This window comes from Aptenodytes forsteri, unplaced genomic scaffold (assembly GCF_000699145.1).
Source record: "Aptenodytes forsteri isolate BGI_AS27 unplaced genomic scaffold, ASM69914v1 Scaffold309, whole genome shotgun sequence".
NCBI classification, from domain to species: Eukaryota; Metazoa; Chordata; class Aves; order Sphenisciformes; family Spheniscidae; genus Aptenodytes; species Aptenodytes forsteri.
Genome location: NW_008795857.1, coordinates 3,068,161 through 3,092,798, shown reverse-complemented (window position 1 = coordinate 3,092,798; position 24,638 = coordinate 3,068,161). Strand labels below are relative to the sequence as shown.

At 36.2% G+C, this 24,638-nt stretch overlaps 1 protein-coding gene across 1 annotated transcript in view; it reads left to right on the top strand.

The window, feature by feature from the left end:
* The first annotated feature begins 3,275 nt into the window (after positions 1 to 3,275).
* Positions 3,276 to 24,638, top strand: part of ZFAND3 (zinc finger AN1-type containing 3) — a 143,162-nt gene continuing 121,799 nt past the window's right edge. The window contains exon 1 of the mRNA XM_009283747.2: positions 3,276 to 3,298. The gene's annotated coding sequence lies outside the window, so the exon portion shown is untranslated. The remainder of the gene's footprint in view (positions 3,299 to 24,638) is intronic.

Below are 24,638 nucleotides of genomic sequence, written 5' to 3'. Positions count from 1 at the left end.
TAAGGGTTATTGGCACTCGAAGTAAAAGCAGATGAACTGGATTTAATAATTTAACTGTAATAAGTTCTTTTCTAGGAATGTGAAAACAACGCTTTCTTTTGCAGTACTTAATAGAATAGACAAAACAGAAAGGAGATTTTGTTGTTTAATGAAAAACAGCTGTTCTGACTCAGACCAAAGATGTGTCCAGCCCTGTTTCTGATTTGGGTGATAAGTGATGCTGAGGGAATAAGCATAAGGACAGAGCAAGCATGCAGTGATGCTTATCTTGGTATCGTCCTTTGCTTCTGGCAGTCTGACATAAGGTTGTCCTCTGTTTTATAGATTTATGGCTTAGTAGGTCTTACCTATTTTTTTATGAATTTGCGTAATGACTTGGTGAATCCATATGTACTCTTGACCCTCACAACATCCTGCAGCAAGTAGTTCCATAATTTAACCATTCTCTTCATGGAAAAAAAAGTAATTGATTTTATGTCCTTTAATCTTGCTGTGTGATAATCTAAGGAGTGAATAAATTCAAACAGCTGGTATGAGGGTGTTTCATTTAAGAAGATCCAAAAATAGGCCTGCTTGATTAAAAATGTCTGTTCACTTCTTAAGTGAAGCCAGAATTTGAGAAAACAAACACTTGCTTAAATCATGAATTTATTCAAAATCTTTATATAAAATGTTTTAGAAATATTTTCTAATTGTAGATGGATGCAGTGCTAATTATAGACAGATGTATCCAGCACCTTTTAATCTAACCGTAACTTCCTCATCAGTCAGAATGAAATCCAGTGTCATAGCTGCTGCTCCTGCAAGTGGAACGAACGAGAAAGTAGCTTGTGTGCTGCTTTTTGAAGCTTGGAGGAGTTAAAAGTTACTGTGTCTAGGTCACCTCCCAGGTTCCTTTCTATCTTCCTGTCAGTCAGTACCTTCTTCATGTCTTTTGTAAACTGTGATACATTTTCCTCAGCAAAATATTGCTTATATTCTTTGAAGTTTAAAATGTCACTGTGCTCCTGTATCTCCTCAAATATGCAACCTTGACTAACTTTCTATCTTAGTGTTATCACAAATGTCTTGTGAAAGTTTTTGGACAGTATTTGATCTTGATTATGTTGAAAACCTTATTTGGATCTCAGAGAGAAACTTCATATTCAGTTTAGGCAGGTAAATTACATTGATCTGTTCTTTTATTTTTTTTCTCTCCTCTTTTGCCCAATGGCAAAAATCCTTCCTGTCTATTCAGTATAGGCAGGGCTCACTAGCGTGGAGTCCCTTCTCTGGTTTTGGAAGAAGAATTAAAAATCGGGCAATAGCTGCAGCATGAATTGACTTCTCTAGACGTCAAATTCCTTCACAAATCAGTCAGAATAGTTGCAGGTATTAGAAAGGCATCTTCCTAGGATGCTGAGAAGGCATCCTAAGACGATACTGTTGAGGACACTATATGCAGCAAATGCAAAATGATTCTGAAAAACACTTTCTGAAAATGAATCCTTTGTGTGGATGACCACGATCAATGGTTTCAGACCGTAGAGATGACGTTAACATACAGTAGAAGTGGGTTGGTATTTTTAGGTTCTGCAAAAATGCGCATCCATTATCTTCTAATTTAAGATTTTGATGTAACACTGTTGCTTTATTTTTTTTTTATAATAGGGATGGATCTTTTATTTGAATTGGTGAGAATTTTATATGCTTAAAGGAGCATGGGGTTTAAACTTAATTTTTTTTTTTAAACACATTTTTTGAAATCTCATAACTTGGAAGTCAAACAGTATATTGTAATACATAGCTCCATTCACTCTAAATTATTCTTTACCTGAACTCAGGAAAATGTATTAATTGAAGAGTTACAGTATTCTATGAGTTGGAGAAGGAAGACACTTGCAGTTGTGTATTCAATTTCTCTGTTAATAGCATCTGAGTAGTAGCATTGTAGTAAGTGCAGTACTTGCCTGTACAGAGAAGTTGTATTAGGAAATTGTTGATGGATTTTTACATTTAATCTGTTCTCTGGGGTCTTCCCTGCAGCAGGGACCGCTGCCCTACGTTACTTATGAAAGAACTGTAGGCATCCTGTTCACTTCCTGCTGTGTAATCTGGCCACCATATGCATGCTCTGAACTTGAACAATGTAGGTCGATGGGAGGAAGATAAATTTCAGTTTCTAAATGTTGTAGTATTTTTAGTAGTGGTTTAAGGGAATTTATTTTTAAAATGACTTTAATTGGCATTATGTCCTTTAATAAATATACTTTGGCTAGTGCTGGATTTCCAATGTTTATTTGGTGTAAATTAAAGAGAGTAACTGGAAGTAATGAAAAATTTTGAATGGAGGTAAAAACTGGTTTTCCTAAAATAATTTTAATAAGCAGTCAGACAAACAGAGAAAAGATTGTTTGATGATTACTCTCTTTAGTTTCTAGCTCTTTGGTCTATGTAGTATTTGATGCTGGGTGAGTTATTTAATTTGAGGGTCTGTTAACTTCTGCTTGTTTCAATGTAGAAGTCCTATTTGATTCCTAAGCACCTAAGAAAGGGGGAGAAGGAGGGAGTGCAATACTAGCTTGGAAGCAGTGTTTCAAAAAAAAAAAAAAAAAAAAGCAGGCTGGTTCCATGATAACCTCCTAATTGTGCACTTAGAAAAGTAGAATCCAAAGTCATGTCCTCATTGACTTAATTGCTAAAACACAACTGGCCTTCACAATATGACTGTTACTGAGATCAGCCTTGTCACCGTAACAGCAGCATTTTGATCTCTAATTACACGTTGTTAGAGGTGTCTCAGAGGAAGTTGCGTATATAAAGTAGGCAAAATGTTGTCATTTAGCAAGAGTCCCTCAGTACTGGAAATTGTATTGTCATTCTAACTGTTGATTAGGTGGTATTTTGGTTCAAGATACTGTCAATATTAAGGAGTCTAGCTTTTTGATAAAGCAATTATTTGTCTTTGAAACTTTTCTTTAACAAATATCCAATATTGCTCCATGAAATGCATTTTTAGCTGGAGAAAGGTGAATCTTAGGTCAGGTATTGCTCACGCCAGTTTGCAAGAAGAGGCATTAGTGTCAGATGCAGTAACGCTTGTTCATTGTGTTACTTCTTTTTAGTAATTTCCTTCAGTGAACTAATGGACAATAATGGTTTCTAAAATTGTCCGTGTGTTAACAAATGTTTGCTTATTCATGCAGATAGGTTTCAAGTGTTCCCCTGAATTGTTAACATGCTAATCAATTTAAAATCTGATAATTTCTATTTTTAGAATCAACTTTTGACTGTGTACTTCTGTACAGTGAAGTACGGGGTGAGTGAAAGCATTTTTAACATTGTATGTTTCCATAATAAATGTTCTCTCCAGTTTTATTTTGCAAGCATGTTAGTGTAATTATTCAGTTTTTAATAGGGAAAAATAATTTATATAGAAAGCACCTTGATTTGTTTTTTAAAGATACTCAAAATTTTAGATGATTTAAAATGCAGTAGTTCTTTGAGGTAGCTGAAATCTTGGGGTTTTTTATTTTATTTTTACATAGATGTGTGGAAGAACAGTCAGCTGTGCTATAAATTACAAAGGGCTTTTAGGATTAATCTGTATATACTCAGTAATTTCTCTAGGTATGAACTCATTTTTGAACTTTCAAAAGAAAGCAATTAACAATAATATTTGAACATTTCAAGTATCTTTTCTTGGCATTGGGGCTTTGTGATTAATACTTCATTGCATAGTAATTGAAATTAAACTTGCCTTGGAAATAATAATTAACTTGAGATGGAGCAAATTGACTCCTCGCTTGATTTGAGGAAGTGGACTAACTCTGCTCTTGTAACTCCTGGTGTCAAATACATGGAGTGTTTGTGATACTTCGAACATGCTTACTTCAGAGTATATTTCTTTTCCAGAGTTAGTTAGATGTTAGAAATGGAAGTGTTGAATGTCACTATATATTCTTCTCTTCTTTTGTCTGTAGTTTGTTAGCAATTGGTTTTATTTTGTACACTGGGCACGTTCCTGTTTTAACTTTCTGCTTGGGTACTGCAATTCCAAATACATAGACATTGTTCCTCTAATGCTGATTTTTTTGATACATCTTACATTTATTACAATAGTTTAGAGGCTATAAACCCAGAAAGGGTAAGGACAGTAGAATGTTCCTTTTATTAAAAAAAAAGTCCCATTCTTGGCATTTAAGTTTGGAAAGGATTTATTATTACTTCTGCCACTGATGCACTGTGTGACTGTCGGTTCATGCTTTTCCCTTTGCATGTTTTTCTTCATTAGTGAATCATGCATCTCTCTCAATTTAATTCCACAGTGCTTTAGGAGCCTTGAATGAAAGATTTGGTAGCAAGGAGTATTTACAGCTTCTCCAGCTCTGTCCTTTAGAGAGAGGTGTTTGTTTCAAATCAGAACTTGCTCTAGGATGATATTTGACCCATTGACATGTTGTTTCCAAGGATGTTCATGTAGAAGGAAGTGTTTGTGGTGGGTGGAGGAAGTCCCTTTCAATCAAAGAGTTGCTACGCAATTAGAAGAGCAAGAACCGCCTGCATTACACATCTGAAAGTCTCAGGTGGTTTTGCAGCACTCTCTTGATGAAGATAGGACCCCATTATTATCCATTATTCTGTGATGCAGTCTCTCCTTTGACTATTAATGTTCTCGTGTGACTAATTCAGGAAAGACCAGAAATCTTTCTGGTGAATAATTCACACTTCCTGTCCTGCTGAAGTGGCTTGTAAAGACAGATTCAAAAGGTAAAAGAAAAACACAATCATGTATATTGTTACATAGTAAACTAAACTGATGTGTTACATCGTTCTTTCAAAATAAACTAAAATACTGGAAATTCCATCACTTACTCGCATAATGAGAACTCTGGCATTACTAGTTAGAATTCAGTTGCCTGAGCTGACATGTCTTCTGAAGTGCATCTGAAATTCAGATAACTGAAATTACTGGTTGCTTTTGAAACTAATGTAATTGGAAACCCAAACTAAACAGAACTAGACCAGGGCTTTGAGAAACTTAAGCCTATAGCTTTCACAGGTTGCTGTAATTTTCGGTTTCTTTTTTGTTTCTTTTTTTTTTTCCTTCAGATCAGGTTCCCAGCACATTGCTAGATGCTGTTCAGACAGAAAGTGATTTAGCTGCTTTCTTATTAGCATTCTTTCTGTCCTTATTATTTCAGTTTGCTGATTTAGTAGTGAGTTTCTGACTTCGTTAGCGACATGTTTGTTGCAAACTTGAATACAGAAGTGCTTTTAAGTAGTCTTTATGTTGTGGTTGGAAATGTTGAAATTGTGTGGGGATTTTTATTTTTATATATAAATACACACACCCCCCACTTTAATTTCTTTGCAACTTTTGATACAGAATTATAAAAACAAATGGCTTCTTCTGAAGCACTCATGTAGGTGGACTGTGTAGCTAATGACTTACTGTAGCACAGAGGAATGCTTATATGTGTTTATCAATTTTCAGGATGAACAGCTGCAAAAGAAATGTTTTTGTTTGAACACTACTTTGACTGACTATTCTAATAGTATTTTTCCTGGTATGAATGTAATGAAAATAAATTTAGAGATGATCTTGATTTTTTTTTTTTAAATTATTTTTGAGGACTACTTAAGGCCACTCAATCAATAAATACTTTAGTCAATTTATGGTCCAAACGGATTTGTACTCTTTTTTAAGGTTATGTAGTAAGATTGTGACACAAACGGGAGCTCCAAAGACTTGTATTCTTTGGGTGTCTGTAAAGGCAGTTAGAGAAGGGGGTAATGGAGATGGTGTAGATGATCCTCGTCTTGGGATTTATTATTAGCTGGTTAATCAACAGTGCTTTCCTTTCTTCTGCTTAGCTTTCTTGTCCCTCATCATCTATGCAGGACAAATTCTGAAATTTAGATGTTACATTTTTAGTAGCACAACTGAGTATCCAGTTTGGAAAGTAGACCAGCTCTTGGAGACACAGGCTTTTCTTCAGTATGTGGGGAAGCTGGTCTACTTTTTCTAAGTATATACCTAGATATTGCCTCTGTCCCCCAAAATCAATCTTGCCTATATCCTTGGGTCATCATGGCTGCAACAAAACTACTGCTAGGACATGAAAGACAGGTGTCTTCTACCAGCTAGCTGGACAGACAGCCTGAGTTAATGTTTCTGTATGTTTGTTTTCAGCTGTTCACTTGTGGATATTGTTAAGGAACCACTGTTTCTGCTAAAATCATGTAGCACGATATGCAGCAAACACTGAATGTGGTATTATCCTTACCACAAAGCTGCTAGTTCAATTTATACTGTCTGAAGGTAGCTACAGATGTGTTTAATTCACTTTGATTCTAGTTGAGTTAGTCGAGTGTAAACATTTTCTTTGAAAGGGTATAGATAGTGTTTCACCTTCCCATAACAGAACAAAAACATCTACATAAATTGACTTGAGAAAAATGATGCTTAGAGAGCTAAAAATCCAAAATTTTCATCTTCCAGTCTACTGTTTGCAGAGGATAGGGTGTTAAATATTGGGAAGTAAGGGGGCAAGAAAACAATGTACATGAAGTTCATAGTTTACATATTTGCTATTCATTAGTTTCATAGTTGGAGACACCTTTTTTTTTTTTTGCATTCTTTTACCTGCCACTTAATTTCCCAGACTGCTGTGGTGCATTGGTGAAAGTGGAGAGTGGGAGAAGAGTGTGTGGCTCCTTTCAGAAGGGGCCTTCCATGAGTAAAAGATGCAGCTGAAGAACGTGCAGAGATGTATGATTAAAAGCTTAAAGTCGAGCAGAGTCATGGAAACATTAATTTTTCTTTATTTTATTTTTCTTGGAGACTAGAGATGACTGAAGAGTTATGGGCTGATACTGCTGCTTTCTTAATTTTTAAAACTCTGCTTAACTCCTGCTTCTATTTAGGATTCAACACTAATTTAACATAGTTAATGAAGCAGTAGAGTTGCATTTTGCAGCTGCAGCCTGTCACAGTGGTTAGGTAGTTAAAACTTGCTTGTTCTCCTTGTGTACTGAGAAGGTTACACATAGCTTGGATGAGAGTTCAGGATGAGGTAATGTTACGGTGCTCATTTTTATTACCTACTGTTAATGATCACTCTGTGCTTGGTTACCGTGCCTTTGCCTAAGATTACCTTCTGAAATGCATAAAAAGCTGAGCTAATGAAATAGCCTTTGCTGTTTGCTCCGCATGCATGCGAATGAAATATTTAACTTGGTCCTGATTTCCCACTGTCTGAATTAGATGAAATAAGTTTACTGATTGTGATTTATCCCTTCAGTCTTGACTAGCAGAGGAAAATAAGAAGTTGAGGCTTGTTCCCACATTTTCTCCACGTGGGAGAATGTTATTTCAAAATAGGAAAATGATGAGGATAACACAATGGTTTCTGCGAGTGCTGCGATACCCTTGGTTTTGTTCGTGTAAATAAATCGAGGCTGTCTACTTTAAACACTTACAAAATAGTAAAAGCTACCTTGTGAAGATGACAACTGTGAAGATTACAGTTTGCGTTTGCATTAATCTGGATTACCGAAGATGGAAAAGCCAAAATACCAGTCTGTGTAAAGGTTTCCTCCTCCTGTCACGGGATGAAGGATGTGGGATGAAGGATGTTTTTTTTCACTAGATGTTTAAAACCCTTGAACTTTAAAGCAAAACATGCATGCTGAATTCTTTCTACCCTGGTAATTGAAGTGCAATTGCCTGAGACCTGGGAAGTGTGCTGTGTGAAATAGGAGAAAGGCACAATGCATTAAGTAGGGGGTCTCATCCCAACCTGACGTCTGGCACCCTTTCTGGAAAATGCTGTTCTCTGCTCTGTCATGCACTGAACGGCACATGGCAGCAGCTCATTTCTCATGGCTAGATGACCGGTACTAACATAGTGGAGGAAAGTGAGCTACCTGTACAGCTGGTCCACACTGCCCTCTGCAGTAGTTGCAGTCTTACTTAGGGGTCTTTCACCTGAACAGCAGTGGAGTAAGAGCTCTTGACAGTGAGCTTTCAAGGCACAACATAAGAAAGGCTATCACAAGCATCTACACTTGGGAATTAATTTAGACCGTGGCAAAACATTGAGGGAGGTGGAATCGGGGAGGGTAAAGCATGTTCACATTTTGATTATCCCTTTAGTTTCCTTGTTACCTTTTCTTCTAAGTCCTCACAAGTAGAAAAGAAAAACTAGGTATTTTTATTTTTGTCAGAGAATAAAACTTACCAGTTTTGGGTGACCTTGTTCTCTCTGTCCTCCAGCCATTAAATTTTAGATCTGCTGTACTTGCATAAAGGCTTCAGTTATAAATTTATAAGGAAAATGTCAAGTGGCTAGGCACAAAATTTGATCTATCTTGTTAATTATGTAGACACTGCAAACTTACCCACATACTGCTTAAAACTCTTTAGAAAAAAACCTTACTGCTTATGTGCAATTGTATTATGACGAAGCAAGGTACCCATTATAGAATGGTAAATACCAGTACTTTCTATAATTTTACTTTAAATGTTGAGGGAGTAGGTAGCATATTGGAGGGTAATGTTTAAGATATTTGAGAGGTCCTGACAATTTATTTACTTAAAACAGGCTGCTAATGGACTTTATGTAGTTCAGAAGAGTAAGCTAGTGCTTGTCTTGAATTAATTGTATGAATTAACAGAACTTGCATGTTTAAAATGTAAAAGTGGACTGATGTAGATCAAGCTAGTTAAATTTTGGAGCTTAGATTTGTGGGGCACTGATTAACTCAACAGATTGGTTATGTCAAAGTTGTTTCCAAACAAGACTTACTGCTGTTGATAGCATGTTTGATTATTAAGCTAAACACTTAACTAACCCCCCTGTGATTTAGCATGCATAGTGTTTACTTAGTTGCATTTCTCATTAGTTGGATGCTGAGAGGAGATGAGATTAGCAGGTTTTATTTATGTTTTGGCAGATTATTGAATAACACTTTCTTGTACTGCTGTACTACTAAGATCATAAAACGAATAGGAAATGCTTTTTTTTTTTTAAAAAAAAAGCGCCTTCTACTTGTTTCTTTGAGCTTTACATGATTTTTTTGTTATTTGTTAGTGCTAGCCATGTACACCCTGCTTTGCAGAGCTGCCACAGAGAGACTGAAATGTAAGATAAATACATTTTTCATTAAAACTTCAATTTTACTAAACATGAATTTGGAATAGCAATCATATGAAAATATTTATTTGTACTTTAGAGGCACAAAGAGCCCCCTAAACTGGAAAAATAATTTATCAAGTTGACATTATGCGAAATTGTCAACTGTTAATAAATCAGAGTGTTCTGCACTAGAATAGTTCAAAATCCTAAAATGGAATTGCTTCCCAAAGTAATTGGGTAAAAGAGGAGAAGTGTGATGCAACATAGACCAGGAAATACCTGAGGTTAGTAGAGGTGCAAATGAGTTCAGCTACAAAAGTGTAGTTATTAGGTTGGGGAAAATGCATAGGAGACTGAAAACCAAGTTATTTGTTATCTTACTGCAAACATAAAGGGAGGTTTATGAATGGAAGGTGTGTATGGGGAATGCTGAATGCTCTCCGCCGGGTGTGTCACCTGCTACTTAAAGGAGCAAAATTTGAATGGTGACTGGGTGAGAGCAGAGGGCAGGGTTGCTCGTACACTGTACAACCCATGGGTAGACATTTTAACTAAATTCCAGAGGAAACGCAGAACAGCTTTTTGTGGCAGTGGATGGGTACTATCAAACTCCAGCTTTGGGGGACAAACAGTAAGAAGGGACTCAAACTTTATTTTACTTCTCATATGTCATTAAGAGGACTGAGGTTGATACTGGAATGTGTAAGGCTGAAAGAGATTTGTGAGAAAAATAGCTAAAACCTGATTCTGCACCTTGGAGCATGAAAATGAAAAAATTAAGTTACATTGATAGAGATCATAAATCAATGGACATTTTCAGCCTAGAGAGCATTACAATCTCAGCTTGCTGGATTTATCTTGCTGAGATTGTTAGCCTTTTTGTACACTTTCACATACTGAAAAGCTTAAGACTGAAATATACCCACCTGAATTCTGATCATGTAACATAGGTTCTAATGTTTTTTTTTTTTTCCTTGTGAAAGTTGAGTTTTGATTTATTTACTGGGAGATCATAGTTCGAGAAGCCCCGAAAGTAACACGATCGGGTTAAAACCAAAAAGAACTCTTTATCTTTCATGGGTAACAAGGCAAACATAGTTCTTGTAACCGAGTGTCCTTCACTGAAAGTCCAAATATAATAAATGATTTCAAAGCATCTAAATGACTTGTGTGTCAAATCCCATTGACACTCAGGAGCCTTTGAAAATGTTGCGTTACCATCCATACTTATGTAATGTGATCAAACAGTGATGGTAGGCTTGTAGGACTGAATCCAAAGGCAAAAATGTGGTGAATATCTTAGTGGACTGGTTTAGTTCAGTAGCAGAGTCAGCATTTGATAGGCTTGTGCATGACTTAAGTGCATTTAAAATGTAGTTGTGTAACCCTTTTCTTTTATAAAGCATGTATATGTTTACTATTGCAGCAGTTTTTAACAACTTTGAAATGAGTTACATGTTGGAATAAATAATATAGTTTTATGTTCTAATGTTTTCCCCAACTGGCAGGATAACAGAGCAAAAACTGTTGTATATTTAATCCATAGTTCGCATTCAGTCTTGTAGTAAAATTTGAGAACATTCAAATGAAGGAACACCATAAAACAGGGTAACTAGCTATAGCTCGCTCTGTAGTTTGCACATGTGAAAATGTGTCATAAATACATGGTAACTTACTAGTATTTTAAATATCAATATGAAATGTTTTTCTATGGCTGTGGGCACAAATGTAACTATTTTCATCGTAGATGTACAATAATTATTTAATTTCGTAAAGCAGTATTTTTCGGACTTCTTACTGGTTGCTCTTTTGTGTGTTTACTGGCAGAAATCATCTTCTGTATTTAAAAAAAAATATATATTTTCCCCATTAGTAAGATTCATCACATTTATTACTGTTTCTGTTCACAAACTGTTTGGGGAGAAATACATTCTCAGCATTACTTTCACGTTCTATTTATGACTATTTCTTTTGACAGACTCTGCAGCAGTATACCTAATTTTTGTGTCGTTTGACCTATTTCCAAACAGTGTTGAGTTGGAAATGACTTTGGGTATTTGTTGTGCTTCAAAAAGATATAGTCATTTTTCTCTGTAAAAGTTGCAGATTTGTTGCATGAGTATGTTTAAAGCCCGCAAAATGGTCTAAAAGTTTGAGGGAAAGATTTGGAAATCCTAAGTTTAGTATGTCTGTTCTCCTGTTGCATTTTAACTCCTGTACAAGTTTCTCTGCAGCCTCATTGTGCAATATGTTTAAGTATTGCATGGAAACTTTCTCCTATCCTTAACTCCTTTCCTTGTGCCTTAGACTGCATACTGAAACTGTGTGTGGGGAGCCCTGGCAGCAGTAAGACTCTTCCTGAATAGGGCAATCAAGTAAATTGCTTGAAGTAGGGAACAAGACAGGGTTACTGAACACATTGACTAGTGTAGGGGAAACAATTTAGATGATGGTAATGGAAAAAAAGGTGTTTAAAATACAACTTAAGTTCAGGTATCCTGAATCACCAGGTTCTGAAATTCACATACTTTCTTGTTAAATTCAGAGGAGAGGTGGCTGGGCAAAGAGGGAAGGGCAATAGCTGTCATTAGTATGGATGGTTAACATTCGATGCTATGAACTTAAAAGTAGTTTGGAATATTTGTACTTTTAGCACAAGCCTTTGCCATATAATAAACAGTTGATAAATGCACCCAAAAAAGCCCCTTTAGTTTCAGTGAGATGTGGATGCCTGCACTGATTAAGAAATAGTCCCTTAGTCCAGACAAGCTGTAAGCTCTAACATTCCAGGGTGTGATGTTTCATACAGTACATTTTCAAAAGCCTCAGTAACTTGGAAGATGAGTCAGTAATGAAGAAAATGCATTATTCCATTCACACAAATTCTGCTTTCGTAATTACATGCAGTATTGATAGAATGTAAAACTTTCATACAACATAGCTTTTATAGAGAAGGTTGATGTTTTTAGAGGTGTTCTGCTTTCCCCTAACCAACCTTTGAATTATTTGAGACACTTTATAAAATCATACAGCTTTTTCATATTATATACTATAAATGCCAGAAATACAGCTACAGTCACTGACCTTCAGTTGTATAATGGTAAGATAAAAATTTTCAAAACCTTTGGGCCTGATATATAAAGGGCATTGCTTTGTACATCAGGGAAACTTCACTTAAGAGTGAAGACCAGAGCATTCATCTGGTTAGTCCAGTTCATAGGCGCTTTTTTTTTTTAATTAAACTGTGTAATACTTTTTTGTTCCAACTAAAAGTGATGACTCAAAGTAAGCTGCTCACCTTTAAGGAACAAAAAGCAGTACAAGGAAAGACAGATATGACAGTCTGTCCCATTGGCAGCTGAGAGGAAAGAGGCAGTTTGCTCAAAAACTCTTCTTTTTTTTCCTTTGGGCCATTCCGTCACTATTATTGAGGAGGCTTCTGGACCTTCTTGTGTGCTCTGGGATGAAATATTCACGGTGTATTACAGAAATAAACCCTGCCTGCATTGTGTGACCAGTTTTAGTATAGGCGTTATAAAGGAAAAATGAAAGCTACTGCAGTGTAGCTACAGTTCTCTTGTACAGTAGCAAATATACAAAAATGGATATAACTTTTGTTCCTCTGAAACTGCTAACAGCGATGGTTGTATTGCTGTAGCTGGTGGGTAAGCTATGACAGGTGAATTAGTTAAATGCAAGCTAGAATTGTATTTGTGTCTTGAAGCTTTAGGAAAGTGTTGGTCACTGATTTGCAACTAGTAAGAAGATATGGTTTTAATAGCTAAAGTAGTGTGAAATTGTTGGGGAGATGGGAGGATTTGGGGTTTTTTTCCTTTGTTTTCGTTTCTCCCCGGAGAGAGTACTGTAACGGGGAAGAACTTGTTTTATGATGTTAAGGCATTTCATTTCAAATGTGAGGGTTTAAAGAACCATGTGGTTCTAAAGTATGTTTAGAAAGTTGTCCACAGAAAATGATTATTAAGCAATATATCTTTATATTATTTTGTACTCTTATGTTACTTAAACCAAGAGCTGACTGCATGAGCTTGACCGTTGCAGTGTGTTCTCTTGTACCATTTCTAGTCAGTTTAGGGTTTCCAGAGAGTGTGTTTCACAAGCCATAAATTGATGATACTAAACAGTATCCTTATATTCTATAAATATACATATATATATATCACTTATATTGAAGCCATGGGCCTTAGTACTTTCTTATTAACTCAAACATTTAATCTGTTCACTTGACTTTAGCAAAGCAGCTGTGTTATCTTTTTTTTTTTACACTTTAGGATATAAGGAAACAAAATTTGGTCATTTCTTGTGTGATGCATAGAAAATTAAAAGCTTTATCAGTGTTTAGCAATTTTGATAATTATAATTCTCAGATGACCCACAAATTAAACTTTGAGGAAAATTTAATCCTGAAGTCTGAAGCTTCAGCCAGTTGAAAAGTCTGAGGTCTTCACCTATGTTTTTAAAAAGGGACTGATAAAAGAAAGTGTCTCTTTTGCTTTTTTTTTTCCCCTGTTGTTGTTTTAACCTTTATAGAGACATGGAAAGGCTTTGAAATTTGTTTTATCAATAAAGCTGTTGGGACTGTCAAACCACTACTTTGCTTCTGTTGAATTTAATAAAGTCTCAAGAGCAGAAGTGGGAGCTCTTGCAAACCTTTCCTGAGGGAGCAGGAAGTGAGTTGACATATACGGTATTGTTCACTTTAGCATTGCTCAAGCATTTTGTGAATGCCTCTCTTATTCTATTTAAATAGATTAAATATTCATGTTGGATTTCCTGGAATTTTTTTTGTGATAAGACCTCCTAATGTGTTCGTTCTCCCACCTCCTGATCTGCTAGTTCTTATGCTGAAAGGAGAAGCAGGAAAAAATAGCCCAAAACTCTTGTAGTGTAAAAAGGAGGCAAACATAAATTTTTGTGTAGATTACTCATATTTTCTTTTATTTACTGGAGAAATTTTCTGGGTTATTTTGCATATGTCATACTGAATCCTGTAATAAGTTATAAGATTTATCCTGTTTCTCTTAATATAGTATTCAGCATTTCCCCTTCTATGAATAATGTACAAGACCACCACATCAATAAATGTATTTGCTTGCCATGTACTACTGATAGGCTCTTAATAGTATAGTCCGATTTTTGTGAGTGGTATTTGTTCCCCATAGATTTATTTGCAGACGTTGCAGGCTGGATTATCATATAGTAGTACCCACCGCAGATGGCATTCACTGCAGCCTTGCAATACAAATGTAAGCAGTCTGTGATTTAACTTGGATTTTGTAGAGCTGAGGGGTGGTCTTCTGAACTTGGTGTAAATCCTGCTGTGACTCATCCATTGGTACTGAAGTGTGGTAACCTGTTTCTGTAATACATTTCCTTTATGCAGTAAATTCTCATTAGTGTTTCTAGTAGTTCAGCTGATTCAGTGTTTACAACAGCAGGAACCCTTGTGTGCTGATAGTTTGAGTTATGAAATGTTTCACAGATGTTAGAGTACCTAGAGCATTATAAATGTTCAGTGCAAACTGGCAGAGACCCACAGAGTGCAGATTTTGTAAGACAGCAGAAAGGCGGTATGCTAACTTCTGTCCTGTGTGGGTACTTTTCTGTGATGCCTCGTCATCTTAGGGGTCGTGGGTACAACCCGTTAGGTGGTTATATCTGTGGTATATTTGAAAGTATATAAGGTCATCAGAGTTTTTATTGAATAAACAGTCAATTTAATTTTCTGACTTTGGCTATGTGTGAATGCCAAGGGGAAGTGAGCACCGCCTAGTATAAGATGAGCAGTCTCCCCCTGACTTCCTTTGCCATTTTTGTATTGCCATGTCTGATTATTTTTTTTTTAAGAGTTCTGCAGACTTTTTAAACCAAGTGCTAAACTGAGATGTGAAGTCCAGGCCACTTTCTCTGAGAATGTCAATTAGACACTAGAACAATTTGCCAGTTCTTCATAGGATGTGCTCAAGAAAAGACAGGTGGAATATTTACTATTAAATAATGTCCTGTATTAGTGGAGAACACAGTGGGACACAGCTGGTCTTTCTTAGAAACTCTTTCAGTTTAACCCATACCTAGCTCATACCAGAAACTTCTCTCAGGATAATAAGCGATTGTAAGAATGCTTAAGAATTATTTTTAAAAGATATTTTTAAAGTTGGCTATAGTTGCATACATATCACACCACCTGCATTACTACTTTTGCTCTCAATCACCTTAGTACCTTTAAGAAAATAAAGATTTGAGTTCTGATTAGGGAATAGTGTTGTAGATCTGACTGCCTTTTCAGCTGATAATCAAGTAAATAAGCAATAGGGTTTGATGTCCATGCCTCTGGTTCTAATTTAACAAATTCTGGGGGTCTCCAGGTTCATCGGGTAGTAGCTGGAAGTATACCTGTGGGTAAGTGATTTGAATATGTTTGTAGTAGATTGGGAGCAGTACTGATTGACATCATAATGAATTATGTATAGTGTTTTGTTCCTTGTCAGGGATAATAGTAGCAGCATAGAAACCTTTACAGTGATGAGTGTGAGTTAAAATTGTTTTCAAATAGTCCTTTAAGCCTGGAGTGTGAGTTAAAATTGTTTTCAAATAGTGAGTCCTTTAAGCCTATGAGATAAGTGCATGCTACAACGTCAGGTCTTCAGTCTTGTAGTTTTTAATGTCCGCGCTTTATAACGTTGATTTCCTATGCTCTGTTTAGAAGATAATACCTAAAACTTGAATGCAAAAGTGCATATCCTGGTGTTAGTCGTGACCTAATATATGGTTTAGATTGTATGATCTCCTATGTTAGTAAATAATTTGAGAGCTATGCAATCTGGCATGGTAGCAGACCAAGTATTCTTGTGATCGCTTATTTTTCAGTCCCTTACACTTCAGCTGGTAGAATGGAGTTTGCCTTGCCTCAGTTTACATCTTCTACCAAAGCAGGCAGGATATATAGGTGAGGAGGGTACTTTTTTGAAGTTTCATGTGTCAGAGTAGTTACATTTTAAGTTTAATAAGAGAGTCAAGTTTAGACTGACAAAATCCTTGCCGTAGTTGTGATGAGGGTGTTAAAAGCAAAATCAGAGTGTTTACCTATAATGGTCTGTGTTTCATTTTGACTTTTAAGGTTTTTTTTTAATCCCCGCCCCGCCCCCCCGGGCATTTTTTTTAGTAATTGTCCAAAACTGCTGGACTGGGTTAGATTATGTTTGCTAATGTTTTTCTTCTGTATCCGGTTCAGTATTTTGCCTTGTTTATTTTGTTCTCTGACAATGAGAATATTTGGGAGGGTGGGAGTAATGCGTGAAGAACACTGGAGAATTTTCCTTTTTTTTTTTTTTTTTTTTAATTACTATGCAAAAGACAGGCTGTATGGGGAAAGATATCTGAAAGGTATCTGTGGATCTGTTCTTTTCCCCTGATCCTTTCTGCTCTTCCCTGGGTACAGATGCTCATACTGGAATGTAAGGGATTAATTTTCAGGCATACTGCAGTTGAACATGCAGAAGAGAGAACAGTTCTTGATCACAGTCAGACAAAACAGTTGAGGCCTCTGACAAGGTCCCCAGCACTATGGATATTTTAACTAAGAATGTTTTACTGGGATAGCTAGATATATTAACTACCCAATCTTGAATATTTGGGAATGAATTGCTGTTGTTTCCTTTTGCAATTTTGAGAAACAGTTTTTTATATATATTTTGAAGAGGTATAGAGAGGGGAAAGACGGAAAAAATAAGATAAACTCAGAATAATCTAGCATAAAAATGCTGGTGCAGCTCCATAAGGAACAAACTCTTGTCTGTTAGATCCAATTCGGCACTGGTGCTGTTCATCTGTGTTGGTTTTTGTGTACCATGCTCATTCTATTTCAGTGCCTATGGAAGATACCTTATGCTGTTGACTTCTTGTTCAATGTAGCGACTGTGGTAGTGACCATATGGCTGCGAAAGAGAAGGGAAAGATTTTATTTGCCTATATAAAAGAAAAAAGGAAAAGCATCTGCATAGTTGTTAACAACATTTACGTATTATGACTCAAAATACTTTTGTTTAATTGTGTCCTTTTGTTTTGATTGTTTCATTATTCACATAGAAAGTTAAATATGCAGATATACATACAGTCAACTTTCCCATTACAGAAAGTTATTCTTTTATCAGGTGTTTATTTTCAAGACTTTCAGTTTTCTCTGTGGAAGACATTCATAAACATAGACTTGTAATATGCCATTTTTATTCAGTGAGTCAGGTGCGTGTTATCTTGGATTAACATGTGATAAAAGAAAATGCCAAAGACCGGACTGCATAGGATGCTCTTCATGCTGTTTTTGAAGCAGCTTTACTAATACTTAGTTGTTCTGTATTTGAACTAAATTGTGTTGTTACAATTACAGAAAGACAAGTAGCTAGACCTATGGGCTAACTGTAGTTAATGAGAAGATTGAAGATAATAACTTAGTATTTGCTGTTGGATCAGAGATGAGCAGGTTTTAAATCTGTACTTTGCAAGTAACTTCCCCCCCTGCCCCAGGAAGTGGGGTGGAGCATTTAAGGTGCTCTTTCTTCCTGAAAGAATTTGAGTACTACTTCTACTGTATTTGCTCTTGGAGATCAGGCATTTGCATTCAGAATGCTTAAAAAAAGCAAGAAGTTGACACCATGGACCATTACATTCTTTTAAAGGTGTTTCTTATTTTATGCCACGTAAATTCTGGACACTATGGCTGATTTGGGCTCAGAATGTTTATTACAGCGGTGCTATACTTTGATGTGTAGTTGTTTAGTCCAGTTAAACGTATTTGAAGCATTTTTCTATTCAAGGTAAAATTGAGAAGAGTTTTGAAATAACGTATCTGGATAAAGTGCAGAGTTGAGGCAGCTGTTCCTCTTGGGCACATGAGTCATAGGATTTGAGGGAAGCAGCACATTTGCTTGCAGTCCCGTTGCTGAACTGTACCACATCATTGAGTCATTAACCTTCCAGCATCCTTTACTTAGAAAGAGAATGGAATTGACCAGTGTGCCCCGAGTCAAGCTCAGGTCTCAGAAATCACATTGAAAATGTAGGGGGCAGTTGAGGTTTTCAGACATTAAAATATCCTTTGTATGCTTAATGCTTTAATCATGGCTTAAAAAAAATGTAGGGGGCAGTTGATTCAGACATTCTTTAATCATGGCTTAAAAAAAAAAACAACCAAAAAAAAAAAAAACCCTAAAGAAAAATATCCTTTAGGTGTCATGAAGAATACATTGAGTGTATGGATCACAAGTGACAGGGGAGGCAGAGATTCTTCTCAGGGATAGCAGGAAGAGAAAGAAGCATAATGATGTACTGCATGCTCCCTTGTGTAAAGGGTTCAAAACTTACATGGTTTGCAATGTTCCCTCTGCTACTCGGTCTTTCAAGCACTTCCATCTCATCCTGGATTTCTTGACTTAACTGTGCAGATTCCCCCCGCCACTTTGGCATTTGTCTTTTAAGGGGATGATTTGGGATGGTTTATAGAGTGTACGTCATTCATGACAAGTGAAGGGTCTGAGGGCCGAAGGTAGTTTGCATGGCCAGCATCTGCTGTGTCGTAGAAGCTCCTTAGAAGGCAACTTTACACTGAACACTTCTCTGAAAAGAAGATGCCGCTTTAACTATCAATGGAGCTGTAGGTAACAACTTAATCATGTCATCTTTCACTGAATTAGTGATGCTTAGCGTATGGCTGCTTTTGTATTTCTTTATTTGTGTTTGTGCCTAGGTGCACATTTATGGGGAAAAAAAATCCCCACCTTCTTCTAGGTTCAGATTAATATCTTGCTTTGTATGAGTCTTTCTGTTTGTCATTATCAGCCTAACTCTTGCTTAAGTGGTTTGTTGGGGGGTTTTTTTGAGGGCTTGTTTGCTTTTTTTTAAGTGGTGTTGCCAGACATTTATGTTTGTATTGGCTTGTTCCTTGAACTCTTTGTTGTTTTAAATTTTACCTGATTTATTTAGTTTTTTTCAGACACTTCCGAAGTTGGATGTTTAACACAAACCTCTTGAGGGAATTTTTATAAGCAGTTTTATGCTGGTTAGAAATGCTATGTTCCTTGGAATTATGCTGAACTCTGGCTTTGTGGTAGGAAAATGAGAGGAGATCTCAAGTTTAAATATCCAAAGAGTTCTTCTGGGCCAAAACTTTGTGTAAGATGTTAGTGCAAATATTATTTTATAACATTGCTGCAGTATAGCAAGTGTGTGGCACTCTGTTTCTTTACTCTGGGGTGTTTTTTAAGACTGGGAGTCTCTGCTCATTACCTGAGAGATGCAAAATCTGGTACAGACTTCTACCTGAGAGCTATTAGGAAGTTGACCAAAATTTCTGGGTGAGTAAGATAAGCATTCAAACCTGCTTGGGCTACCAGCAGGATAGTTCTGAATCGTTGAAATACAACTGACAGAATTCTGCCGGAAAGGATCTTAGTGGTTTTTGCACTGGTTATGATGAGTTAACCGTGGTTTATTTCGCTTCTAAAAGTGACTTTTTTTTTTTCCTCCTGTTTTTCTTTTTCTCTTATTTTTTTCATTGTACCAGCAGGGCTGAAATGCTTTCTGCCAGTATAGGAGGATCTGCTTTTAGGGATGTTTTGTTTAAATAGTTAACTGGCAGATTGCTCCTAGTGTAGACATATCCTTTATACAATTCATTTCAAATTCCTGAAGGAGCTGAAGTACTCTCATTCTCTAGAACAGCATCATGAGCTGTGGCTACAATTTCCCACCTGGGAACTGAAAATGACTGTGTATAGTCAGGTGTAGAGGCAGTACTGACTGAAGTAAGAGCCGTGTTGCTTCCTGACTGTACAAAGCTAGCTGGGATGGAAGAAAGTGAATTTCCCGCAGTGAACCTCCAGCTAGCCTTTTGAAGATTTTACTGACACCTGTTTTAAACGGGGAGGAGGAAAAATGCCTGCTGACTTACATGCTGGTAGCTTCTTTTAGACGTGTGTTTATGAATCGTGTTGTAAGATAGGATTGCAGGCACCTTGTCAAAATTCGACTGCTTTCAAGAAGTGCTACAATTCTACCCTAGCATGCAATTCCAGATGGGTTCGATAAGCAAGGAGTGCAAAGAACTGTAAAACTGAGATTGTCACTCATTCACGAAAATACACTGTTATATTGCTGCTTTTTGGGGGGGCTTAGGGAGGTCTAGAGAAGTGAGGTATCCTGTGGGACAACCTGCTCATTACTGAATAGGACATAGCTCCTTACCAGTCTTGAAACAGTGATGCTTTCTTGCTTTGTCCAACCGATGCTCGCTCTTCTTCATTCTGGCTGCTTTATTTCTGAACCTAGCTTTCTGTGCTTTAACTCAGAAATAAATATTCAAAATAATTCTTGGGGTTCTGACTCCTCCTGTCACATCTTTTGCACATAGTGCGCCTTCAAGCACTTTCTCTCTCCATAGTTGGGATGGTCAACACTTCAAATTCCTTTTTGCTTGTGTAGTGTTTGACTTGTTAGACATTAAAAATAGATCTCTACAACAAAGGAGTTTGTCTTATGATTTTGATATTCTGCTAGCTTTTGAGAGAACACTTATGGCACAGTACTTAAACCGGACTTTGTTAGTGTGTTTTGTTAATACTACGCAACAGCATTTTTTTAACTGGTTTACATAAGTTGTCCTTGTAAATGTTATTTAACATGCATACAACAGACAAGGTCTTTGAAATACTTTGCAAGGCTTTTTTTTTTGTGTGTGTCATTCAAAAGTTCTAACCATTCCAGGCCATTATAATGCCAGGCATTTTAAAGAACTTTTTTGTCAGAGAAAAATAACATTGATTGAAAAAAGAAAAACGCTTCCTTATGCTTTTGCGTAGAGAAGAGACAAACTGGGTTTAAATTGAGCAAGAATTAAAAGTTTTCCTATTTTTTAAGCTAAATCTAGTTGTTCAGATCAGGAAGTATTGGAATAGGTTTCCTGGGAAGGTTTGATATATAATTAGCCATGCCTTTAAGTCAGGGGACAAAATGGGTACTTTCTTGAGGTTTCTTCCAGCTTCTTTTTTCTAAGAATGTTTTACTATTTAATATCTATTACTGACCCTGTGGTAAAAGGAATAACACAAATAGAATAGGCTTTTGAATGCTGCTGATCAGTGGAGCATTGGAGTGTCTGATCTGAAGAAAAAGATAAAGTTGATATGATTTCATATTGTAAATCTGAAGAAGGTGATTGTGTTGTCATAGGGCAATGTTAGTTATTACCTGCAATGCACGTAAATAATAACGTCCTTGAGGAATTGGTGGAAGGTGGGTAGATCAGAACGTTCAAATTTTATTCCTATTTTTCTGTTAAAGGCCTCTTGGACTCTGTTAATACTTAGTATTTCAACCTTTTTACTGTCCTTTAAATGGTAGGCTACACATCTTTGTGAAAAAGATTTTTGAAGACTTGCAGAGGAATGTTTGGTATAGGATTTTGCTGCTGAGATTTCTTTAAGAAAGCGTAGACATGTATTTATAGAAATATGAAACATTTAGCTTTGGGGGGCAACAACTTTGTAAGCTCAGCTAGAAACCCAAGTGAATCTGATCTAAGTTCCTACAATCCGTCTTACCTAGTTTAGATGCATTGGATTCTTTGCAGTTTATTGTATGAATTGTTGGAGAAGGCTTTAAATTGAAACTCAGTGCTTTTGTGTCAGAGCCCATGATATGTTTTGTAAGAGTAAGGAACTACTTTGTTGCTATGTATTTTCCCCATTTTCCCCTCTTACTCTTGTGTATTTGTGCTCTTCTCTGGCCTTATTGTCAACAAAGCACTTCAGTGTCTTTGTATATTTAAAACATAAAATATGCTTCAGCCATGGAGTTTTAAAAGAATGCTTTAGTGTGGCCATTGAGAAAAATAATAAATCAGGATACAGCTACTTCATTGGGATGCATCAGCATATCTTTTGAGTGTGGAAAGCTGCCAGAAGGGCATTGTACTAGTACACTGTGCTGTGCATAAAGTTTACCCTCCATTTCATTTGAAATTGAGGTCAGAATGATGAGGTCCTTATGAACGCGTGACTCACTAACTGAAGCATCGTTTTCAGCAGCTTACCAAAAATCTTGAAATGATAAGCAACACTAAAATTGTTAGTGCTGAAAATGAGGAGTCCAAAAGCAGAATACTCATATATTTTTCCAAGCAAAAAACCCTGTAGTAGTAGTAATAATATTAAAATCTTACTGATAACGCTTTTCTAATTGAACTAGAATTCTTATCACTGAGCATATGGGTATAGAACAGCTGATGAAGTAGAGGACATTGACTGCATTTGTAGGATATTTAATTTTAGATTTTATTTCACTTAAAAATCTGTTTCTGAGTGTATGTGAATGTTTCTTGTTGCCAAGTTCTCTATAGGCCCACCTGCATTTGACATGCTCCACTTCTGCTCTTTATTTGAAAATAATTTGGCATACATCATTCTTGAAGAATAACTGAGCTGCCTCCGTCTAAAAATATCAATAATTGTTTAAACTGCCCAAAACCCCTTGCCTGTATCCCATTAGCAAGATCATAAATTTAGGAGGAGCTATAAATATCAAATATGCAGCATATATGAAATCAATGAGGTGACTTCTGATTTGGAAAAGTAAAATGGCTTTCTTCAGAAGGTAGTGTACAGGATATATAGAACTTTCAAAGGACGATTGAGGGTCTTATTAACACAATCTAATTAACCTCCTTCCTGTACAAGGTTGAAGTGTTATATGCTCTAAACAAATGTTGAAAAGTGCAAGGGAAATATGGAACCGGATCAATTTTCTTTTAATGATAAATAATCCTTCTAGTCTGGTTGGATGAAAGTAAAAATGTGGGCTATGGTTTTGCTTTTGCCATGTGCCAGGATTCAGCTCAGAGTGAATTCTTCAGCAGAGTTATAAACCTTTGAAAATTACTTTATAATGGAAATGGTGACAGGCCATTAACTACAGTAGCATAAATGCATTGATTCAACATATGTATAGTTGTCCTAAGTTGCCAAACACATGAAACAGTATGTGCTGAATGTATAGGGAGGAGGCTTCTTTGTAGTTTTAACTAGTTAATGCATGATTCATATTATGTTAACATTTCTCAAACATACGGCCCCTGACAATATTGGACAGGTATCATTTAGGGGCTAAGATATATTTGTACTGTAGTGACACTGTGATCCCACTCTAACTTCTATACTGGAAGGGGACCAAGAAGCATTTAACATGATGCGTTTAATCACCAATGCAATTACAGTGTCATTGAAGCAGATATGTTTTCCTACTACCAAGTCATAGGAACTTCTAAATAATAAAGAATCATTACTAGGTATGCTGGAAAACTTTGTTCCCAATAAAAATGCAGAATCTGGGATTCTGCAATCATATTTAATTAGCACCTGTGGCTTAAATATCTTTAAAATTAAAAATCTAATGCATGCATGCTATATGAAAACTTTTTTTTCTCCAAATTACTACTTATTCCATCCTTAAAAGACAACTGAACAAAAATTATTTTCAAGAATGACTATTATTCTGGTGTTGTTTTTCAAGCATTGAGAATATACACCTATGCTAGAATCGTTACTTATTTTTACTCTGGTGCAGCTGCATGATTCTTGCTATTGGTGGGTATTTGCATTAATAATGCTAGTTCAGTATTACCTTAAAAAGTGTAGGAGACCTAATACAGATGAAACTGAGCATTTTATATTGCCCTTTGGCACTTGTGTGGATTTAAGTAGTTTTTAGTTTTTAGCATTTCTGTGCTTGTTGTTTTTCCTTTCTGTTTTTTTTTTTTCTTCCTCTTAGATCACTTGTGTGGATTTAAGCTAGTATTAGTTTTTAGCATTTCTGTGCTTTGTTTTTCCTTTCTGTTTTTTTTTTTTTTCTTTCCTCTTAGATGGGAATGGGGAAGCTAGGAAGTGCCTGACAATCTGCTGGAAATGTAGGCTTTTGTTACAAAACCTTCAGTATTTCTTAGGTATGCCTATATAAATTTCTTGGCAGAAAATTGTTTTCATTAGGGAGGCTGAGATCAGGCAAATTTCTGTATACTTCTTTTTAGCTCTCTTCGAATGCGCAAAATTTCCACGTGTAATTTGTTCTTGAACCTTCAGATTGAGATTTGTCTTTTTTAGATTGGCTATTCTGATCAACTACTGTACATCTAACAGTCTTGTCTTTGAGATTTATGGCTAGAATATCAACTTCATTCTCTACATGTGGTTTCATATTGATAAAATCATTTACTGGGAGAGGGGGAAGGAAAAACAAACTTCCAGTGAAGACAGAGTAGAATGCGCATTGATTTGAATGAAACCTCGCAATGGTATACTGCCAAATGGCAAGAAAGAAAAGGAATAATTAGTAGAATAGGGCATAAATTTGAGTAAATAATTTTCAGCACTTTTAGTGGGGCAGATAAGGCCACACCTTCAGAAGAATGTCCTGGAAGTAACATACAAAAATGGAATCAGGGAAGCAAGCAGAGGG